Here is a 21,807-nt window from a genome sequence, read left to right as displayed (position 1 = left end):
ATGACTCTGTTTCTGTTCTGTTATATTGTTCATTTGTTTTGATTTTTAGATACCACATATAAGTGAAATCATATAATATTTGTCTTTCTCTGTCTGACTTATTTCATTGGGCATAATAATTTCTATATCCATCCATGCTGTCACATATAACAAGATTTCATTCTTTTTCATGGCTATTATTCCATTGTACCACATTGTACTACATCTTTATCCATTCATCTATCAATGGACACTTAGGTTGCATCTGTATCTTGGCTATTGTAAATAATGCTGCAATGAACATAGATATGCATGTGTATTTTCAAATTAGTGATTTTGTTTTCTTTGGAAAAATACACAGAAGTGGAATTGCTAGATCTTACGGTAGTTCTATTTTAAATTTTTTGAGGAACCTCCACATCATTGTTTTCCATTGGGGCTGCACTAATCCCATCAATAGTACACGAGGGTTCCCTTTCCTCTACTTCCTCACCAGTACTTGTTATTTGTTTTCTTTTTGATGATAGTCATTCTGACAAATGTGAGGTGATATCTGGTTGTGGTTTTGATTTGCATTTCCCTGATAATTACTGATGTTGAGCATCTGTATGTCTTCTTCGGAAAAATATCTATTCAGGTCCTCTGACCGTTTTTAAATTTTTTTTTTTTTTGAGGCTCAGTTGTATGAGTTATTTGTATCTTTTGGATATAAATCTTATTGGATATATCATTTGCAAATATCTTCTACCATTAAGTAAGCAGCTTTTTTGTTTTGTCAATAGATCCCTTTCCTGTGCAAAAGCTTTAGTTTGATGTAGTCCCATTTATTTATTTTTGCTTTTGTTTCCCTTATCTGATGAAATATATTAAAAAATGTTATTGCAAAGAGCATACTCCTTATGTTTTCTTCTAGGAGTATTATGTTTCTGGTCTTATATTTAAGTATCTAATCCATTTTGAGTTTACTTTTGTATATGGTGTGAGAAAGTAGTCCAGTTTGATTCTTTTACATACAGCTTTCCAGTTTTCCCACCACCACTTATTGAAGAGATTGTCCTTTCCCCATTGCATATTCTTGCCCCCTTGTCATAGAGTCATTGATCATATAAGTGTGGGTTCATTTATGGGCCCTCTATTCTGTGTCCATCCTGGGGGTTTGCAGGGCTTCTGTCAACCTACTTGTGGATGGGACCACATCCTGGTCCCACCCCACTAGTGGGCAGGGCTGTGTTTCTGCAAGCAGCAGGGCTGGCTGCTTGGCCTAGTGGATTCCAGAACTGGTACCAACTGGCTGGTGGGCAGGTCAGCCTCTGGTGCTAATAGGTTAGAGGGGGACTCCAAAATGGCACTTGCCAGTACCAATATCCTCCTGGTAGAATGAGTTAAAAAAAAAAAGGTTGCCACTAACATCTAGGTCTGTAAGGGAAGTCCTAGTTGCCTCCTGCTTCTCTGAAAGGCTCTCCAAAATCAGCAAGTGGGTCTGACCCAAGCTGCATTCAAATTACTGTCTCTCTGCTGGGTCTGGGGGCATGTGAGATTTTGTACGAGCCATTTAAGAGTAGAATCTGTTTCCTACAGCTGTCTGGCTTTCCCATATGCAAGTCCCACTGGCCTTCAAAGCCAGATGTTCTGGAGGCTTGTCTTCAAGATGCAGGACCCCAGAACTGGGGAGCCCACTGTTGGGTTCAGACCCTTTTCTCCTTGGAGAGAACCTCTTCAATTATAATTATCCTCCTGTTTGTGGGTCGCCAACCCAAGGGTGTGAATCTTGATTATATGATGTCTCCACCCCTTCTACCTGTCTTTTTATGGTTTCTTCTTTTTAACTTTAGTTATGGAAAAATCTTTTCTGCTAGTGTTCAGCTCATTCTCATCAATAGTTTCTCTGTAAATAGTTGTAATTTTGGTGTGCCCATGGGCTGAGGGGAGCTCAGGGTCTTCCCACTCCATTGTCTTGGGCATTCCCATGTTCCATTTTTTTTTTTTCTTTTTTGCTTTTTTTCTCTCCTCCATCCCTCCCTTCTTTCCTTTCTTCTTCCTTTCTTTTAATTCCCTTTCACTATCACCCTGCTTCTCAAATAGTAGGTGGTCCCTTAAAATATTTCCAGTAAATAGTTCCATACGTGTAGAGGACTTATACAAACAAACCTCTTCTAGTTTAGTAGGAATGTCAATATAAAACAAATACCATATTATCAAATATGATAATTATGCTCATTAAAGGATTCAGACTAAATTGTTAAGATTAAATTTGTATCTGGGCAGTAGAAGGTGTCATTTTTATTTTTATTCTTGTTTTTGTTTATTTGTATTCAAAAATTCTAAAGCAAACTTATACTATCTTAGCATTAAGAAATTGTGCTTTTAAAAAGCATCCAAACACAAAGTTATTATTGTTTTTGTTGTTGATTTTTGCTGAGACACATACCAAACATATTTTGGGGTACTAAAACAATAGCTGTGGTAAACTAGCATTTGGATATGTGTAGACTCAAAGTCAGTTAATGTACATGGAGTTCATTACTTCCCCCATGTAACGTCACTGTAAAGCTGGTAGAAGTAAATGCTGCAGCAGAAAGTTTTGTGACCCCAGACAGTGTGCAGTGCTAATAACCACTCTCCAAAGCAGAAACAAGAGCAGTCTTCTGAAGGCACAGGATGAGGGTGTGGGAAGCAGATGGGAGAAGGGCTCTGGTCATCTGGCTTCAAGTCTTTGCACCTCACTCACCTCGTTGTAATGTTTAGAGTAACAACAAACTAAATGAGCACCTCATCCCTCAAGGAGTATGAGAAATTTTGAAATTTAATTAGCACAGCAAATTATCTTAATTTGGCTCTAAATTGTCATGGAAGTATTGTTTCCTATTTTTATATTTGAAAACCGTCCATAAGCTAATTTTTTCCATGGAATACAAATTGAGTTAGAAGCAAATTTGTCCTAGTTATAACCACAATGAAGAAATGTGCTATTGGGTTATAAATTCTGGAAAAGTGAAAGTGCATATTGGAAACAGTGACTCAAACCAAAGCTCAAATCATTCGTCTCCCACAGTGATCTAACTCAAGCTCCTGATGCGTAGAAGTGTTTTAGACTATCTCTTCCACAGGGTTCCTTAATAAAAGTTAAAGGAGTTTCTAGCACTCTCGGGGATAAAGCAACTACTATGATACAATTTTAAATTTTCAAAATGCTTTTTTTTCAGGTAAAAGAGTGCTGAGCTAAAATTCAGAAATCACATGTCTGGTTCCCCACTGGGCCATTTTGGGCTGGATGATCTTTAGCAAGTCCCTAGCTTCACATGACCTCATTTCTCTATTAAGTGAAATTGGGGATTCTCATCCCTGTTCTGTCTACACCATAGAGTAGCACGGAGAACTGAATGAAATGAGGAATGTCCAATTGCTGTGCACACTTTCTGCAATGCAAGAGTGAGGAATCACAATAATCTCACAGAGGAGACCATTGAGACTTGCAGAATTATAACATAATATCTGTCAAAAATCTAGAAAATAATAGAAATAAACTTGAAAAACTGTCTCTTGATTTTAAGTTCAATGCTCTTTCTGTCACATAACTTTTACCATTAATGTATTGTGTGGCATCCTTAGAAAAGTGATGCACTGAGAAGATCATTTGGTCTTAACTTCTTCACTATGTGTGTTTCATACGTAATAGAGTGTGTGGGCTTCCGAAGTAGAGAGAGTTGGACAGCTAGAAAGAGTGTCACTCCCAATCTTACTACAAGAACAAACCTGGGTAACCTGCAAATTAAGGACTTTTGTTGGACCCAGGAGAGAACTAAGGTCACAGGGTAAACAACTAACATGAAAAGGGAGACACAGTACCTGGTACCTGACCATTTACTTATCTGGAGCAGATGCTTCCAGATAAGTTATTAGCAAGACTGAGCTAGAAATTATTAATGAACCACTCAAGGTAGTGTGTGGGGTGGCATGAGTAGTTGGGGCCCTGGGGGTTTCAGACTTGCACGTTTTTCCTTCAGGGACCCCCCAAAATGGGGCTATTAGGGGAATCCTGAGAAGCTTCCCATGAGGTGCTCTGTAATGGAAGGAACAGCATCCAGCTCTCTGCAAAGACCCATTGCTTCTGTCTCCTTTAAAGACCACGTGAGGGAAAGACAACAAGATAGGGCCTGTGGGCACTCTGGAAGTTCATTCACAGGGGGAAGAAGAACAGAGAAAAAAGTTCAATCCCAGGGAGTGTCAGGATCCAGCATTACATCTGGATGAGGTTCAGGAACATCTGTGAGGACCATACCTGGAGACTCACCTTCTCAATGCCCATCAACACTGAGGTTTCATGAGAACCACAGAGAATGTGCCCCTCCCAGCCCCAGAGTTGCACCATCACACACTGGGGAAACACACAAACACAGTGGAATGAAGTGGGGAACGCTGCCAGACACATCTCTCTAGAGGACATGCAGAGGGGAGACCCAAAGCCACACATAAGACTTAGATCTTGAATGGATGACCATAAATCCCCCATCAGAATCCAAACAGAGGGAAACGTGTGCTCATATCTAAGCATTGAAAATATTTATTTCAGTAGTTATTGTTTTATACAAAATATATTGCTTTCAACAAAATATTATGAGCATGCAGAAAGATAAAGGGAAACACAATCTGAAGAGAAAGAGCTATCATCAATATCAGACTCCGTCTTGGAACTGTCAGAGAGGGAATTTAAAATATCCAGGATTAATAGGTTGAAGGCTCAGATAAAGCAGACTTCAAAACAAAGTTAGAATCAAGGATAAAGATTGCATATTGATACAAGTCAATTTTTCAGGGATACAATAACCCTAAATGTGTATGCACCTAAGCAGAGAGCTTCAAAACATGAGACAAAAGTGATAGAACTGAAAGGAGAAATAGATGAATGCACAATTATACTTGGAGACTTCAACATTCTTCTCTATAATTGAAAGAACAAGTAGGCAAAAAGCAGTTAAGACTATAGATGACTGGAACAAGGCTATCAACCAGCTTGATCTAAATGACTTCTACAGATAGATTTATCAAGCATCTGTAGAATACTGTTCCATTCTCCTCAATTGTACATGGACCATTTATCAAGGTAGACCACATCCTGAGCCATAAAGCACACTTAACAAATCTAAAAGAACAGAAATGACACAGAGTATGTTCTAAGATTACAAGAGAATTAAACTAGAATAATAAAATCATCGAGAAAACAAAAGGACAACCTATGCAATGGGAGAAAATATTTGCAAATGATGTAACTGTCAAGAGGTTAATACCCAAAATATACAAATAGCTCATACAACTCAATATCAAAAGAACAAAAAACCCAATCAATAAATGGGCAGAAGACCTAAATAGACATTTCTCCAAAGAAGACATGCAGATGGCTAACAGGCACATGAAAAGATGCTCAACATTGTTAATTATTAGAGAAATGCAAATCAAAACCACAATGAGATATCCCCTCACACCTGTCAGAATGGCCATCGTCAAAAAGTCTACAAATAAAAAACACTGGAGAGGGTGTGGGGAAAAGGGAACCTCCTACACTGTTGGTACAGTATGGTGATTCCTCAGAAAACTAAAAATAGAACTACCATAAAATCCATCAATTCCACTTCTGGGTATTTTTACAAAGAAAATAAAAACACTAATTTTTAAAGATAGATACACCCCTATGCTTGTTGCAGCACTATTTATAATAGACAAGATACAGAGGCAACCTAAGCGTCCATTGATAGATGAATGGATAAATATGTGGTATATATATACAACGGAATAACACTCAGCCATAAAAAAGAACGAAATATTGCCATTTTCAGCAACATGGATGGATCTAGAAAATATTATGCTTAGTGTAATAAGCTAGACAGAGAAAGACAAATACTGTATGATATCACTTATAAGTAGAATCTAAAACATAATACAAATAAGTGTGCATGCAAAACAGAAACAGACTCACAGACATAGAAAACAAACTGGTGGTTACAAAAGGGGAGAGGGAAGGGGAGAGGGAAGGGGAGAGGGACAAATTAGGGGAGAGGGACAAATAAAGGGTATGGGTACAAACTGCTATATATAAAATAGACAAGCAACAAGGATATACTGTATAGCACAGAGAATTATACCTCTTATTTTGTAATAGCCTATAATGGAGTATAATCTGCAAAAATACTGAATCACTATGCTGCACACCTGAAACTAACACAATATTATAAATCAACTATACTTCAATTAAAACAAACAAAAAACAAAATCAGTAAAAGTCAACAGCAAAATGACATCTGGAATATACTGATTATTTTGAAAATGAATGATATACTTCCAAATTACACATGGGTCAAAAAAGAAGACTCAGTGAAATTTTTTAAAAAATAAATGAAGATGAAAATACAAGATACTAAAACCTGGTGAAAGAAATCAAAGAAAATCTAGATAGATGGAAACACACTGCATTCATTGATTGGAAGACTCAATAATATTAAAATGTTTTCTCCCAATTTGATCTACAGATTTAATGTACTCCAAGTAAAAAATCCCAGTAAATTTTTTTTTTTGTATATGTTGGTATGTTAAGCAGTAAAACAAAAGAACTAGTAAAACCAAAACACTTCTGAAAAAGAACAAAGTTGGAGAACTCACACAGTCTAGGTTCAAGACTTCCTGTAAAGCTACAATAACCAAGACAGTGTGGTACTGGCAAAAGGATGGAGATGTAGCTCAGTGGAAGAGAACAGGGTGCCCGGAAGCAAATCCACATGAGTGTAATTCACTGACTTTTAAGCAAAGATGCAAAGGCAACTCAAGGGACGATGATGTTGGTGGGAAAGTTAGACCTCCAAATGCCAGAAAAAGTAAACCTTCTTTCATTTCTCACATCTTACAGAAAAATTAACTCAAGTGCATTATTGAACTAAATGTAAACCATAACATTATAAAACATATACACGAAACATAGGAAAACATCTTCATGACCTTGGATTTGACAGTGAGTTTTTAAAAACAACAAAATTATAATTCATTAAAGAAAAATTTGACAAATTGAATTTAATCAAAATTAAAACAAATTTAAAGACACTGTTAAGAGAATGAAAAGAGAAACCAGGCACTGAGAGAAAACACCTGCAAATCACATATCTGATAAAGGACGTGTTCCAGAAAATATAAAAAACACTTAAATGTTAAAAATAAGAAAACAAACCAAAAAAAACCAATAAAAATGGGCAAAAGATTTGAACAAATGCTTACCAAAGATGATACAGAGATGACAAATAGGCATATGAAAAAAGTTCAACATAGTTAATTATTAGGAAAATGTAAATTAAAACCACAGTGAGATAACACTGCATACCTATTAGAGTAGCTAAAAGATTTTAAAACATGACCATGCCAAATGTTGGTAAGGATGCAGACCCACAGGCATTTTCATTCATCACCGGTAGGAATGCAATATAGTATAGCCACTCTGCAAAACTACTCTTCAGTTTCTTATAGAATTGAGTGTACACATACCATATGACCTAGCACCTTGGTGCTTGCCCAAAAGAAAGAAAAAGCTTATATTCACACAAAAATCTGTAGATAATTATTTCTAGCAGCTTTATTTGTAATCACCCAAAGTTGGGACCAATCCAGATACCCTCCAATAAAAGACTGGGTAAACAAACTGTGGTACATCTATACAGTTGAAGGGTATTTATTAATAAGAAGGAATGACTCTTAATTATATAACAACGTAGATGGATTTTAAACTCTAAGTGAAAGAATTCAGACCCAAAAGCCAATCCTGTATGATTCCACTTACATGACATTCTGAAAAAAAGGACATAGGCACAGAAACAAGAGGAGTGACTGCCAGGGCTTGGGGAGAGAGGAAGGTTTATTAAAGGGAAGCTGCCCATGGCATGTTTTAGGGTGATGAAAGGATCTATTCGGTACTATGGGGGTGAGTACAGGATTCCATACATTTGCAAACTTACAGAACTGTATACCGCAAAGCACAAACTTTACCGAATCCGTATTCAAGCCTCACCGGAAGGGGTGGGGGGAAAACGGTGCTCTGTGACTTTGTAAAACCATGTGATGACATGGGAACTGTAAAGCGAATGAACAAACTGTGTACAAGCCGTACTCTCTTTTGCCTTTTTTTTTCCTCACAGGTATATGGGGTAGCAATTCTAAGGTGGCTTAACACGTATAGTAGGGTTGAACAAATAAGTAACTAAATAGTAGATTACAGGAGTCAGGATTCTCATTATGAGAAAAAGCAGTTACATATATAACAATGGAAGAAAAATTAGAATGCATACTGTAGTTAGATTAGTTAGAAATATCAATATAAACACAAGCTTATTTTCACATCTGAATATTACTGATATTAATATATCTATAATTATTCGATTGTGTACAATAATATATTTTATGTTCTATAGGTATAGGTATGTGTATACACACAGATGTAGAAATAAACATAAATAGTATGCCTATTTGTTTGCAGTATGTCTGCACTAGTTGGTATGTTTCCCAGCTTCGTCCACGGAGAAGGCCTACGGGAAATGGCATCCCAGTAGCAATGAGCACAAATGACCAGATCTTAGTTTCTAGTAACCTCTTGCTTTTTTATACACATTTTCAAGTCAGTTTTCCATTTTTACATCGATTTATGAAGTTGATATATTTAAAAGTATTTTCTTTGTCAATGTAGTGTGTTTCTCCATTTTTAGGTGTTTAATACCTATAATCATGTTTATCATATTCTAAACAAAGTTATTGCAAATCTTTCAAAACCTTTCAAAAATGTACTCCTAGGTATAGCAGTATATTTGCTATCGTAGTGAGCATTTCATTGTTTTATGTCGCTATTTTCAGTTTGTGACTATCACTGTGGTAGAAAAATGTATTTGATTTTTGTATTTAAATTATCTATTTGGCAATCACACACACACTCACACACACACTAAGAGTATGTCAGTTGATAAGTTGATCACTAGAGCTTGCCAACGTAGATAGAGGAATATTAGGGTTACTCTCTTTCTCTAAGCCATTTTTTTAAATGCAACTGTGTGTAAAAATGCACTATATATTTTATGGACATGATGCCTGAAAATCGTGATATATGATTATATATATGCATATAATGTATATTATATATGTATATATTATATATGTATTATGAGAGAGAGAGATTTGAAACTTGTATTTCTTATTTAATAATATATTGTGTTGGAGACATTTCAGTTTGTATAAATCATCCTTATTCTTTTGCTGCAATTGCTTAGTTTTACATGGCTTTGTTACATAACATAGACTGATTACCCTTATACACAATCTCATGTGTGTTGTAGGATAAAATATGAAGCAGTGAGTCACAAATTCAAAGGGTTTGCATATCTTAGACTTGGACAGACATCAGCACACGACTCCCTGAGAAAAGAAGTGCAGATCTTCTCCGCTGTGACCGGCACATGCTCAGACCACTTCCTCTCACTCAAACAAGAACTGGATACTGTATTCACATTAAGTGCTACTTTTGTTGAGATTGGCAAAGTTGAACTTTGATTAATCTGACGGGTAAAAAAGATACATTATTTTATTTATTTTTAAATTTCCCCGAATGGCTCTAATCCGTATCATCTCCGAAACAGAGGATAAATCAAAAACTCATGAGAGGGGTTCTTTTTGAAATCACTGGTCTAGTTGAACTCTTGGGCTCTGTATAACTCTAGGAGTCTGTGAAATGTGTGCATAAGAAGCTATTTCCACACAGTGCCTCCCTTTTGTTAAATATTTACAAATACATATCTTGAGTAGGAAAAAAATGTATTCCATCTTGTCTGTGTTCCTGTGAGTCCTCTGCAGGTCTCAACAAAGCCACGGGTAATGATTGTGTTGACTGATAAATATCATATCAGAACCAGCAAAGCCTCTCCACCCTGTGAGCTATGATTCTGAGTATGGTGATAAATTACTCAGAAACACACCACGAGGTGTAGCAGTCCTGGGGAGTTTTGTTTTCCCCAGAAATACTGAGAACAGGTGAAACAGTAGGGTGACTCAGCATTAAATCACAACCACTGATGTAATTCCCTCCGACTTCTGAGGAGTTCCTGTAAATTATTCATGCCTCTTGTGTATTCAGTCTCCGTCTCAGGAGACACGTCTGTTCTAATGATCTTTCTTTTATGTTTCTGCTTTAATGTTCTAAGTCCTTCCTAGGACTATTTCAGTGGGATTGATGGTAATGATGATCATATTTCTTGATGTTTTGGGGGAGTACTTACGGAATAAGTGTGATGTGAAAGAAATTATTCTGTAGATGTATGAATTTTAAAAATATCTTTCCTTAGGACTTGAGGAGAAAAAGAAAACTGCCATAGGTGACAAACACTAAATCAATACTCACAATGCTATGAGTAAAGAGGGGTTGGATAATTAATTTTGCCTGGGGAGTATGAGGGCATAAAGATCTGGGACATTTATAGAATGGAGACGAAGCTGGATTTGATTATTGAAGAATACATATATTGCAGTCATATTTGGGGAATAAAGGGCATTACAGGAATTGGTGAAGAACTGAAATAATCTGAAAGGCTCCTGGCAAAGTTGAGGTCTCAGTAACTCTTGAAGGAGGTTCCCAGAGGTGGGTGCTTTAGGTAGACTTCTAAAGTGACCCAAAGTCCCCACCTCCTGGGATTGGTGCCAGCATGTAATGTTCTCCCTTGGATGGGTACTGGACAAAGTGACTTGCTTCTAACAAGCACAGTATGGCAAAGTTTTGGGGTGTGGCTTCATGATTAGGTTATAAAAGACTATGGTTTCCACCTTGTTAATCTCTTGCTAATCTCTCCATTGCTTTCTTGGTTTCTTGCTTTGATGAAGCAAGCTGCCGTGTTGGAGGAACCCAAATGACAAAGAACCGAGAGGGCAGCATCTGGCAAGGAGCAAGCACAGAAGTGAATCTGGCCAACAACCATGTGAGCTCAGAAGCAGATCCTTCCCCAGCGGAGCCTTTAGATGATGACAGCTTGCTCAACATGTTGATGCAGGCTGTGACAGACCTGGGACCTAGGGTGACCATCCGTCCCAGGGTGCCCAGGACTGAGGGGAATGTCTGGGATGCAGGATTTTCATTTTTATAACTGGAACCATCCCAGGAAAACCATCCCAGAGTGCCCTGGATTGAGGGGTTTCCTGGAATGCAAGATTTTCAGGGCTGACACAGGGAAAATCCCAGACAAATTCAGATAAGTTGTTCATCCTATGCAGGGGATCCAGGAAGCTGTGTCTGGGTTCCTGATCCGTAGAAGTTGTGTGATAATAATGCATGTTGTTTACAGCTGCTAACCTTTAGGATGGTTTGTTACCCAGCAATAGATAAGGAAGTGAAAAGGGATCAGGCTGAATTCAACGAATAGATTAGAGAAGCAAAGTTTTGTTTTATGTGGCAGAGCAGGGAGTTTAGATTATTTCATGGGCAACGGCGTGCGATTGTGACTTCTGAGTAGGAAAATGCCATGCTTGATCAATGCTTTGTAAAGGTGGCAAGGTGGTGTGAGTTTCATTCAATAATAATTATAATGGAAAATTTAAAATAATACATACAATCAGTACTTAATAGGTGCCAGGCCATGAACTCTGTCATTAAAAACATTATTTCATCTTTCTCAGAGGTCCATGTGTTTTTGATCCCCATTTCAGTACAGGGGAACGCAAGGCTCACAAATATGGAGGAACGTGTCTGTGGTCACCCAGGCAGTAAGTGGGAAACAGGATTTGGATCTCAGTCTGTGAACACTGATGAGAGCGACAGCAGAGTCAGAGTTTAGGATTGATGGCATTTTCAGATGTTCAGCAATGAATCAAGTTTTCAAGTAGCATGAATGTCCTAGTCGTAGAGATGTCAAGGGACGGTGATGTTCATCTTCATTTAAGAAAAAACAAAACAGGATTTGTTGCCAAACGGAATGTAAACCTGCGTGCCTGAATGTCCTTCCCAGAGGGTCACCTAGTGGATATTTCCACCAGCTCTTGCGTGGCTGTGTGGACATGGGTGGACATGAAGATTTCCTCCAGGAAAACAAATGCTGCTGTGGGTGAAAAGAACAAATGCCAGTAAGAAAGACAACACTGTTTACGTGGTCAAGCTTCAGTTAACTTAATCAAAGGAGAAGAAGAGGATGATCAAGCCCACAAATTTGGAACTGAGACAGAGAAATAAAACTGGTTCCCAGGGACCTTCAGTAATTGTATGCACTGCTAATGTGCAAATAAATGCAAAAACCCTGGGGACCTTACGGAACTATGGATGTTTAAAATGGCCCTGCAGAGAAAAATAAAATACAAATGGAACCCTAATGATGGAAAAAATTTTTTTTTTAACTTTCAGATATATTCCCAGATAAGAATGAGGACAGACAGTGTCATGGCTAAATTTTATAACAAAATAAAAATTCCGTGAAAATATGCTTACATTAAAAAAAGTAGAAAATTCACGTAAGATGTGATGACATATTTTAGCTCTCACATTAACAACATTTAAGACGTTTTATAATATTTAGAGTTATTGCCTATCAAAATTTAAAAACTATATGACAGAGATTCCACTTTGAATTTTTCCTATAGATTTCACGCACAAGTGTGCAGACTGAGGAAGTTTTGTCTGTACCAGCAAAACATTACTCATGACTTGATCATAATTGATAAAGTACTGGAAAGTTCCTGGTGTGTATACACCTTGAAAATCAATGCAAATGTTAGAAAGAATGAACTGTGCTGACACGAAAACAGCTTGAGGGAATATTATTAAATATTTTTGCCATTTTTAATTGAAATATGTTGGACATATAAAGTTAAGGTGTACACATTTTAATTCTATCCATTTGTATACTGTAATATGATTGCCATGATAGTGATAATTTGAACCTCTATCAGGCTATATAATTATCAATGTTTTTAAAAGCAGGGTATCTGCTTGTGTTTCTATCTCCAGTACATATATATTTTTTTTAAATAAATTTATTTATTTTTTATTTGTTTATTTTTAGCTGCGTTGGGTCTTCGTTGCTGCACGCAGGCTTTCTCTAGTTGCGGCGAGCGGGGGCTACTCTTCGTTGCGGTGTGTGGGCTTCTCATTGCGGTGGCTTCTCTTGTTGCGGAGCATGGGCTCTAGGCACACGGGCTTCAGTAGTTGTGGCACGCGGGCTCAGTAGTTGTGGCTCGTGGGCTCTAGAGCTCAGGCTCAGTAGTTGTGGTGCATGGGCTTAGTTGCTCCGAGGCATGTGGGATCTTCCCAGACCAGGGCTCGAACCCGTGTCCCCTGCATTGGCAGGCAGATTCTCAACCACTGTGCCACCAGGGAAGTCCTCCAATATGTTTTTTAAAAAGTAGATAAAAAGGTAGAGAAAACATTTGAGCTAGAAAGACAGATATAGAGCCAGAGACAGAGACTGGGGTAGAGGTATAGATCCCCTCTCTAGGGTGTGAAATAGATGGAGCTGGCCCAGTCTGTACATGCAAGCAATCTCTAGAGGCAGCTGCAGGAAGCTACTGATATTTTCTTTCTAGGGAGCAGGACTGCAGACTTAATATCAGCTGGAGACTGACAAATATTTTATCTTTAAATTATGAAATATTTCAGACATATACACATAGAAAGTGTAAACACCATTATTCACCCTAACTGCTTACAAAATAAAACATTCCAAAAACCATTGCTCTGTGCAGCCTTCAATGACCTCTTCCCCTCTCTTCTTTCTAGAAGCAACCATTGCCTGGGTGTTGTTTATTACATTTTACATATGCTGTTATATACATATAAATCTCTAAAGATATGTAATCTTTTTGCATATTTTTACATTTGTAGAATAGTAGCCTGATATATGTATCCTTTTACAACTTTCCTTTTTTCGGCTCTTATTATTTCCACCCCTCCCCTCGGTATATTCTGTCAGGTTATTCTATGGTTCTTTATCTAACTTTATCTTTTTCTTATAGTTTTCACACTTTTTTCATATTGTTGCATGTATTTCTAAGGCACTCATTTTCAGTGCTTATACTATTCTATGGAATGAAGAAATACCAATTTGTCTACACTTTCTCCTGTTGCTGCGCATTTAAAGCATGTCCATGAGTTGCCATGAGTGGAACGTTGCCATGAAGATTCTTATGCACGTTTCACAGGCCCCTGTTTGTGGGTACGTTCATAGGAGTGGGATTGCGAGTTGCATGAGAGGCACATTTTAAAAAAATTTTTATTTATTTATTTGAAATATAGTTGATTCATAATGTGTTAGTTTCAGGTGTACAGCAAAGTGATTCAGTTACATATACATATACATATATTCAGTTACACACAGACATATATATATATATATATTCTTTTTCTTATTCTTTTCCCATATAGGTTTTGACAAAATATTGAGTGTAGTTCCCTGTGCTATACAGTAGGTCATGTTGTTTATCTATTTTATATATAGTAGTGTGTGTATGTTACTCCCAAATTCCTAATTTATCCCTCCCCCCACCTTTCCCCTTTGGTAACCATAAGTTTATTTTCTATGTCTGTGAGTCTGTTTCTGGTTTGTAAATAAGTTCATTTGTATCATATTTTAGATTCCACATATAAGTGATATCATATGATATTTGTCTTTCTCTGTCTGACTTACTTCACTTAGTAGTATGATAATCTCTAGGTCCATCCATGTTGCTGTGAATGGCATTATTTCATTCTTTTTTTATGGCTGAGTAATATTCCATTGTATGTATATATATATATATATATGTATATATATGTGTGTGTGTATATATATATATATATATATATATATTCTTTATCCTTTTATCTGTTGATGGACATTTAGGTTGCTTCCATGTCTTGGCTATTGTAATAGGAGAGGCACATTTTCTAATTTCTCAGTTCTGTCAAATTTCTTTTCAGTTTACAGAAGTTACTTCCATATTAATAGTATTCCCTCTGCTCCACATTTGTACCAACATTTTCTTTTGTAGAAGTTTTCATTTTTGTTTTGGCCGATGTTCGTGAAGCTGTATCACAATCATCTTAATTCCCATTTCCCAGTTATTACCAAGATCAGTCATATGTGGTAAGAATTCCTATTGCCAGTTCATGTTCAGTTTCCCTCTGTATCTAGGCACGTGGAAGAATGCACTGTGTAGCCTTAATTTTTATCCTTTGTGGGTGAAGAGGTTAAAGAGAACAGTAAATATCATTAGCTCTAACTTTGGACAAATTTACGTGTGGTTTAGGGCCTCTTCTGGAAGGCAGCAGCCTTTTCACGTTGACGCATTATTACCCAGAAAAACATTATACTAATTCCTGACTTTTTTATATCAAATGTGTTTTTGTATAAACTGTAAAAAATCATGAGGTTTTTTTCTTTTTAATCTTTATAGTAGTGAATCACAGGAATAGATGCTCTAATTTTGAATCAGCCTGTAATTCCTAGAAGGAACCCAACTTGAACCCAACTTGGACATTACCTTTGTTTTGCTTTGTTGGCTTAGGTTTGCTAAAATTCTGGTAGGGTGTGGCCATCCATGCCCATACATAATTTTGATCTATAGTTTTTCTTTTCCACATATCTAATTAGGATTTATATTATAGTTGTTCTACCTTCTTCAACTTATTTGGGGTGATTTCCTTTTTTTATTGAGGTATAGTTGATGTACATTATATGAGTTTTCCTTATTTTTTTATTCTCTGGAAAGGCTTGTATAAGATTGTAATTTTATGTCCTTGAACTTTTGATACAACTCACTTGATAAATGTAACTGTTGTTGTTTCCTGTAAATATCTTCAACGTTGTTTCAACTGATTTAATGATTATTAGTCCATGTTCATTTTCTATGTCACCTACAGTGAGTTTTATGAAGTTATGTTTCTTGAGGAAACTGTCCAATCTGTTTATTTAAAAATTTATTAGCAGGGCTACTACTGCTCCACACAGATGACAGGGACACTTGTTCCCTGCTCGTTCTTGCTAAACACAACTATAAACCCTGGAAATAATGCAAGAGTCCAACAAAGAGAGGCCTGAGAAGTAGTGAGAGGAAGGGGAATGGGTTGGACCGCAGCACTAGAGCAGCAAGGCCTCTTAGCTCTTCCCACCCAACACAAAGAGCCACCCCGGCCCAGCACAGCCCGACCCCAAACTAGCCATAGAAGGCAACTCAGGGGTCATTACTCCCCTGGAACGACACCACCAGTGAGCTGGCACCGCAGCAAGGGGACCAATCAGGAGACCCATGAACAATAAGCCCCCAGGGGACACATCCTCTTTCCCCACTGGGCCTAAGACAGCCCTCCTCCACTAAGAGATACTGAGGTCACTGGGGAAAACGGGCAGGAGGGACCCCAACGTACCAAGGACCTGACCTGGGAGCCTCCTTGCCCATCCCCACAGGCCTGGGACTCCCTCTTAAGCTGAGACAACCAGGCAGCTGGGGCAGCAACCAGAGGGACACAGCACAAGTGGCCCAGCTGGTGGCTTCTTTGTCCCCATGAGATTGAAACTGGGGGCTGCGAGAGACACCAGCATAAAGGATGCCACCGAAAACTGGAATCATCCCACATTGTCTTCAGCAAGTGAATGGTTAAACCAACTGGTGTTTTCATGCTATGGAATCCTGCCATTCTTTACCACACAAACATGGTATCAGATCTGTCCCAACTCACCCTCCCTCCATGATGATGTGACAGTACAAAACTTAGAATGGGTTTCTTCTCATCATTCCTTCCTCTCACAGGTTATTTTTGTCCAGCAAATTTCCACCTTGTTATTTTCCTCCCCACAAAATTAGCCATTGTGATCATTGTTGCTTTTATTCATAGTCAATACTTGAATAAACGATTGACATACTTACACAGTTTTTTTCGGTTCACAAATTCTTCTGGAATATAGACAAAGATATTGTGAAGACAATATAGAATAAAATGAGAAAGTTTAATAGAAATCTTATTAGATTCCAGAGAAGAGAATAGGAGGAATTGTTAGACACGGTGTTCAGAGGGATAAGGATGAGAGTTTTCCTAAAGTGCTGAAATTCTCAAATTGAGGAAACTATCTCTTCCTGTGAAAGATTTTCTCCTTACATTGAAGTTTCCCAGCTTCCCAACAATGGGTTTACTGTAAAAAGATGGAAAAGAAGATACGCCAGAGAGGCAGTGCTGCTTGTTGCTGCTACATTAGCCAGTGATTTCTAAAAAATTCTGTTTTGTTGCTATTTTTCTGTAGCGATAGCTTAAACCTCAGGGAGCATGCCATGCTCAACCGAATGGGAACCAGTTACTACATAGCCTGATAATACAGGATGTGTCCTGAAACAAACATTAAACAAAAATGTGAAGTGTTCTGCTGGAAATACAATGTCAGCAATTATTTCTAATGATAAACATTTTGATTGTGAATGAAAAATGTTCCCTGCCATATCAGTAAACAAAGGATGTTGCAGCCATCAAGCCATCGCATTATAGCTACCCCGACGGTGAGCCCTGCGGGAACTCAGGATGGAGATAAATGGGCTGCCCACTGCCAAGCTCTCAGCCACTGCAGTCACCCCCAACTGTGTACCCTGAGGACACTCAGGATGGTGAAAAGCAGGATACTGGCCCAGATAGCTGAAGTGCATATCAAAGGAATGATTTCAGTAAGCCCAGGCTCTTGTATCTTCCCATACATAGAAAAGCGCTAATTTCTTTGATTTGAGATTATCTGGTTTTCTTTAATTAACAATAATCTTTTGATGTCCTGACTACTGGTCTTTGTTGCAGAAACTCTTATATATCCTGGTTCCCTCTTTGCCTCTTTGGAGCCGTCCTTCAGAGCCATCTGAGAGTTCTATCTCCCGGGCTTGAAGTCCTCAGAATGTCGGCCGAATAAAATGTACTCTCAACTTTTAGGTTGTGCATTTTCTTTCAGTGGACATGATCTATAATGTTCGGCCGTTAATCTTATTATCCTTCAGAAAACACTTATTTTTATGCTGCTGTGTTCAAAAACCATACTGTGGCTGAGATGAACTCTTTCTGTCACACACAAACAATAACTCTAGTAGTTGTTGTATGCCTTAATTTCTCCTGATGTCAAACCTCATTTCTCCATCTTTCCTAGAAGGTGTGACTGCATGGACCAGGAATTATGCACCTCCAGTGACTAATGAGGTATATGGCAAACTGATCACCAAGTAATAATCACGTGGTATTCTGGACATATCCTGGCACAGAGACAAAGCGCAGATGAAAGAATGTATTAGAAACACACGAGTTTGGCATCAGCTTGCCTCTGATTGTTTTTAGACAAAATGTTTTTAAAATCATTATTCTGGTACAAGATATGTTGAAACAAGTTACTCACATTCTAAGCTCTTTTACACAGAAAATTTCGTTGGAGAGCTCAAAGGTAAATATATACATATAGTGAGAGATTATGTTCCTGGTGAAATACTGTTAAAAATTGGATACTAGCTTTCAATCCATTTGTATTTGCTCAATGAGCAAGAACTAAACACCTCTGGTTTGTAATGTCAAGAGTATTTTAACAGAAATCATTCTTTACTTTTTACTCTAAGCTAATTCAATACTGCCTAATAAGCACCTGTACTTCCTTTTAATTAATCTTTTTGTTCATTACGTTGCTTAATGTGATGGTGTAGAAATATACAAACATAAGTTACAACCGTTGGCTCACAGACTAGATTTTGCCTCTCTACATTCTTTTTTTTTTTTTTTTTAATAGATCTTTGTTGGAGTATAATTGCTTCACAATACTGTGTTAGTTTCTGTTGCATAACAAAGCAAATCAGCCATATGTATACACATGTCCCCATATCCCCTCCCTCTTGAAGCCTCCCTCCCATCTTTCCTATCCCACCCCTCTAGGTCATTGAAACGCGCTGATCTCCCTGTGCTCTACATTCTTTTAAAGACATCTTTTTCAAGAATGCTAAGAATATCAAAGAGGGGACCACCTGTACTTTTCGAGGGTCTTTTAGGTAGGACAACACTGGCACCTAGTGGCACATGTTATGGAAGGAAGTGCCTTCCAGAGACAGCCAAGTGCAAATCTCCCTCCGTTCATCAGTAGGTCCTCAGGGCTTGGATTTACTAGTCCTTAATAATATACATTTTAGTTGCACAAGTCGCAGAGTTCCAGGTATCAGAAAACAAAGAGAGAGTAAAAATACTGTGCTGACTTTTAAGAACACAAGTACTAGTTTATCAGTTTTATCGTCTGTAGAGTGGTTGGTCATAGAAAAAAAGCTGATGACCTTATCAATGGCCCACACCGTCTTGTCTAAAGTATTGGAGTAGATACTGTAAGGAAAGCCCCGCTCCAAAACCAAATCATTTTTTTATTTCCTAGAGGCATTTAGGACCTAATGAGTATGATGGGATATTTATCAATTCATACATTTAAAAATATTTACAAGTCATTTCCTCGGGCTCTGTGAGAGATGCTGAGAGTGGCAGAGAAAGAAGTTAAGATGGAATTGGAGCCCAAGATCATCTTCAGGTTCTTGGAGAAGGTAATTCCAGCAGCTAATTCTCTATCCCACACAGTGAAAAGGGATAAATATGGGTGAGAATTATTATAGAAGCAAATCTCCAATGGTCAGAGGAGGACCTGGTGACATCTCAGTGGGTCTTAAGTAGTAGAAAGAGTTGCACATGAGGCCGGAAGAGGAGGTTTCCTGATCACGGTCTAGGTGTCAGGAAACCAAGGGGTGTAAAGGGAAAGAGGTCAATATAGTTAGTGCTGAAATATGGACTTCAGGAAAGGGTGCAAGAAGCATCATGCTGGGCGCAGCAGGAAAGGCCTGTGACGGGGGCTGGGGGAGTGGGCACTCTGGAAGTCCCCCAAGTCCTTTGAGCTCCCTCGGCAGGTTGGCCTCTGTGGTCTTCAACCCTTTACCCAGTCCCCTTGGACCTGTCACTCTATGGCTTTCTTCTGTAAGCTGAGGGCAACGTGGCCTTCTCTCTCAATTCCCCAGCTAACAGGAATTTCAAACACCTGTCCTATTGTCGGATCATGTGAATGACATTCAATTAAGAGGGAAAAACTTATCATCACTAGAGAGAATCTGGGGGTTTTTTTGAGCGAACATGTAACATGATAAGATTGTTTTCTGGAAAGGTGACTCTAGCTCCAGGAAGTAGAGCGGGTTGTAGGTGACAGAGTGGCATCCATAAAGCATTGACACAAGTTGGAGAGTAGATTCCAGTGGGAGGGCAGGGAGTTAGCGTTAGAAATGCTTGGCCTTGGGGTTTAGTGTCCTGGGGGGACAGGAGAGAGGTTACTTCTAGGTTTCAAGTGTACTGTGAACAGAAGGAGGGCACTTTCCTTCCACTGAATAGAAACACGGGAGGAAGAGCCAACCCCAAGAGAAGGCCAACCAGCTGAAGTGGCAGGTGTCAGGGGCCCAGTGTTGACGGTGGTGAGCGTGGTGGCAGAAGTCCGTCTTTCTAGGAGCTGTAAGCTGTGGACTTGGCCATCTCGGGAGGCCGTGGCAGCCGTTGGTGTTAGTGGTGAGGACAGAGCTCCTGGGATCCACGCTGAAGGAGTTCTTGCACAGGGTCCTTGGGCCGATGCTCAGAACCGGGACAGAGCCCCCACCTGTAGGAGGAAGAGTGAAAGTGGAGGCCCTGCCCGAGTCCTGAGGAAGGAGAGACGCAGGACCCTCCCAGAACGATGCTCCGAGTTGTGCTGGGGGAAAACCAGGTCTGGGCCACATGGGCCTTCTGCTGGGCCCTGGAAACTTGCCCAAGGTGTCCCTGGGAGGCTCGGGAAGTGAGAGGGATTCATTCTCAGGCAGATGGAGCCAGGAGGGGCAGGAGACACATGGGAGGTGGGGATAAATGAGGCGCTCCAGCCCTTGAAAGAAACGCCTTTGCTTCCTCCCTCAGACTGGCTCCCGATCACAGGTCTGAGAGCTCCAGGATGGGTCCAGGGTTTGGCTCTATAACCTGGGCTCCATTTCCAGACTGCTACAGACCCAGCACAGGTAAGTCACAGCCACTGGATGGAAAGCGGTGCCAGAAGACACGAGACAGGGACCCGCTGGCTCAGTGTGGTCACTACGACTAACTGTAGTTTTCAGGGGGTGGACGCATGCACCCGGTGTGTGCACTGGCTGCCGTTCCAAGCAGCCCACGGGGGGCGCTGGTGGGGGGGTGATGCGCGAGCAGGCGGCCCTGCCGGTGGTCGGCCGGGCGCACGCACGCACACCCGAGCACACGCGCAGCCAAGAGCCTTTGGTACTGATTTCTGACTTTATACTCCATCGCCAGTCTACCATCACGGGCCCTCCGTTCTGCTTCCAGCTCTCTTCTCAATCACTTGCTGTGTCTGCGGCCGCTCTGCCCTGGCCCGAGCCTTCCGCTGGGGCTTGGCATGCCACGCTGGAGTCCCAGCGCCTTCTCTGCTCGGCTTTAGTCTCTTCGAAGTCCGCTCCCCACAGAACTGAGTGATGTTTTGAAAAGCTGACCACGAACTACCGCGCTTAAAACCCTCTGATGGACTCTTGTTGCACTTAAAGAAAAACCCGAAGGCCTCGCCTCGCAACCGCATCCACCCTGCACACTCACCAAACCTGTCCGCTCTGACCTTCCTTCCTGTGATGGTCTCCGCCCAGAGGACATCAGATCCTTCTCCCTACTTGAATTTTCCTTCCGTTTCCTCGTGCCGTGTCCTTTGTCCGCCTTTGGCCCCTGTTCGTACATGACCTCTGGGCACGCCTCCTTGGCCACTTCACCTAATGTGGTCCACCAGCTCCCATCACATCGCTCGTTTCCCTCCTTCCACT

This window comes from Balaenoptera physalus (genome assembly GCF_965194825.1).
Source record: "Balaenoptera physalus genome assembly, chromosome: 8".
NCBI lineage: Eukaryota > Metazoa > Chordata > Mammalia > Artiodactyla > Balaenopteridae > Balaenoptera > Balaenoptera physalus.
This window is presented reverse-complemented; position numbering follows the sequence as displayed.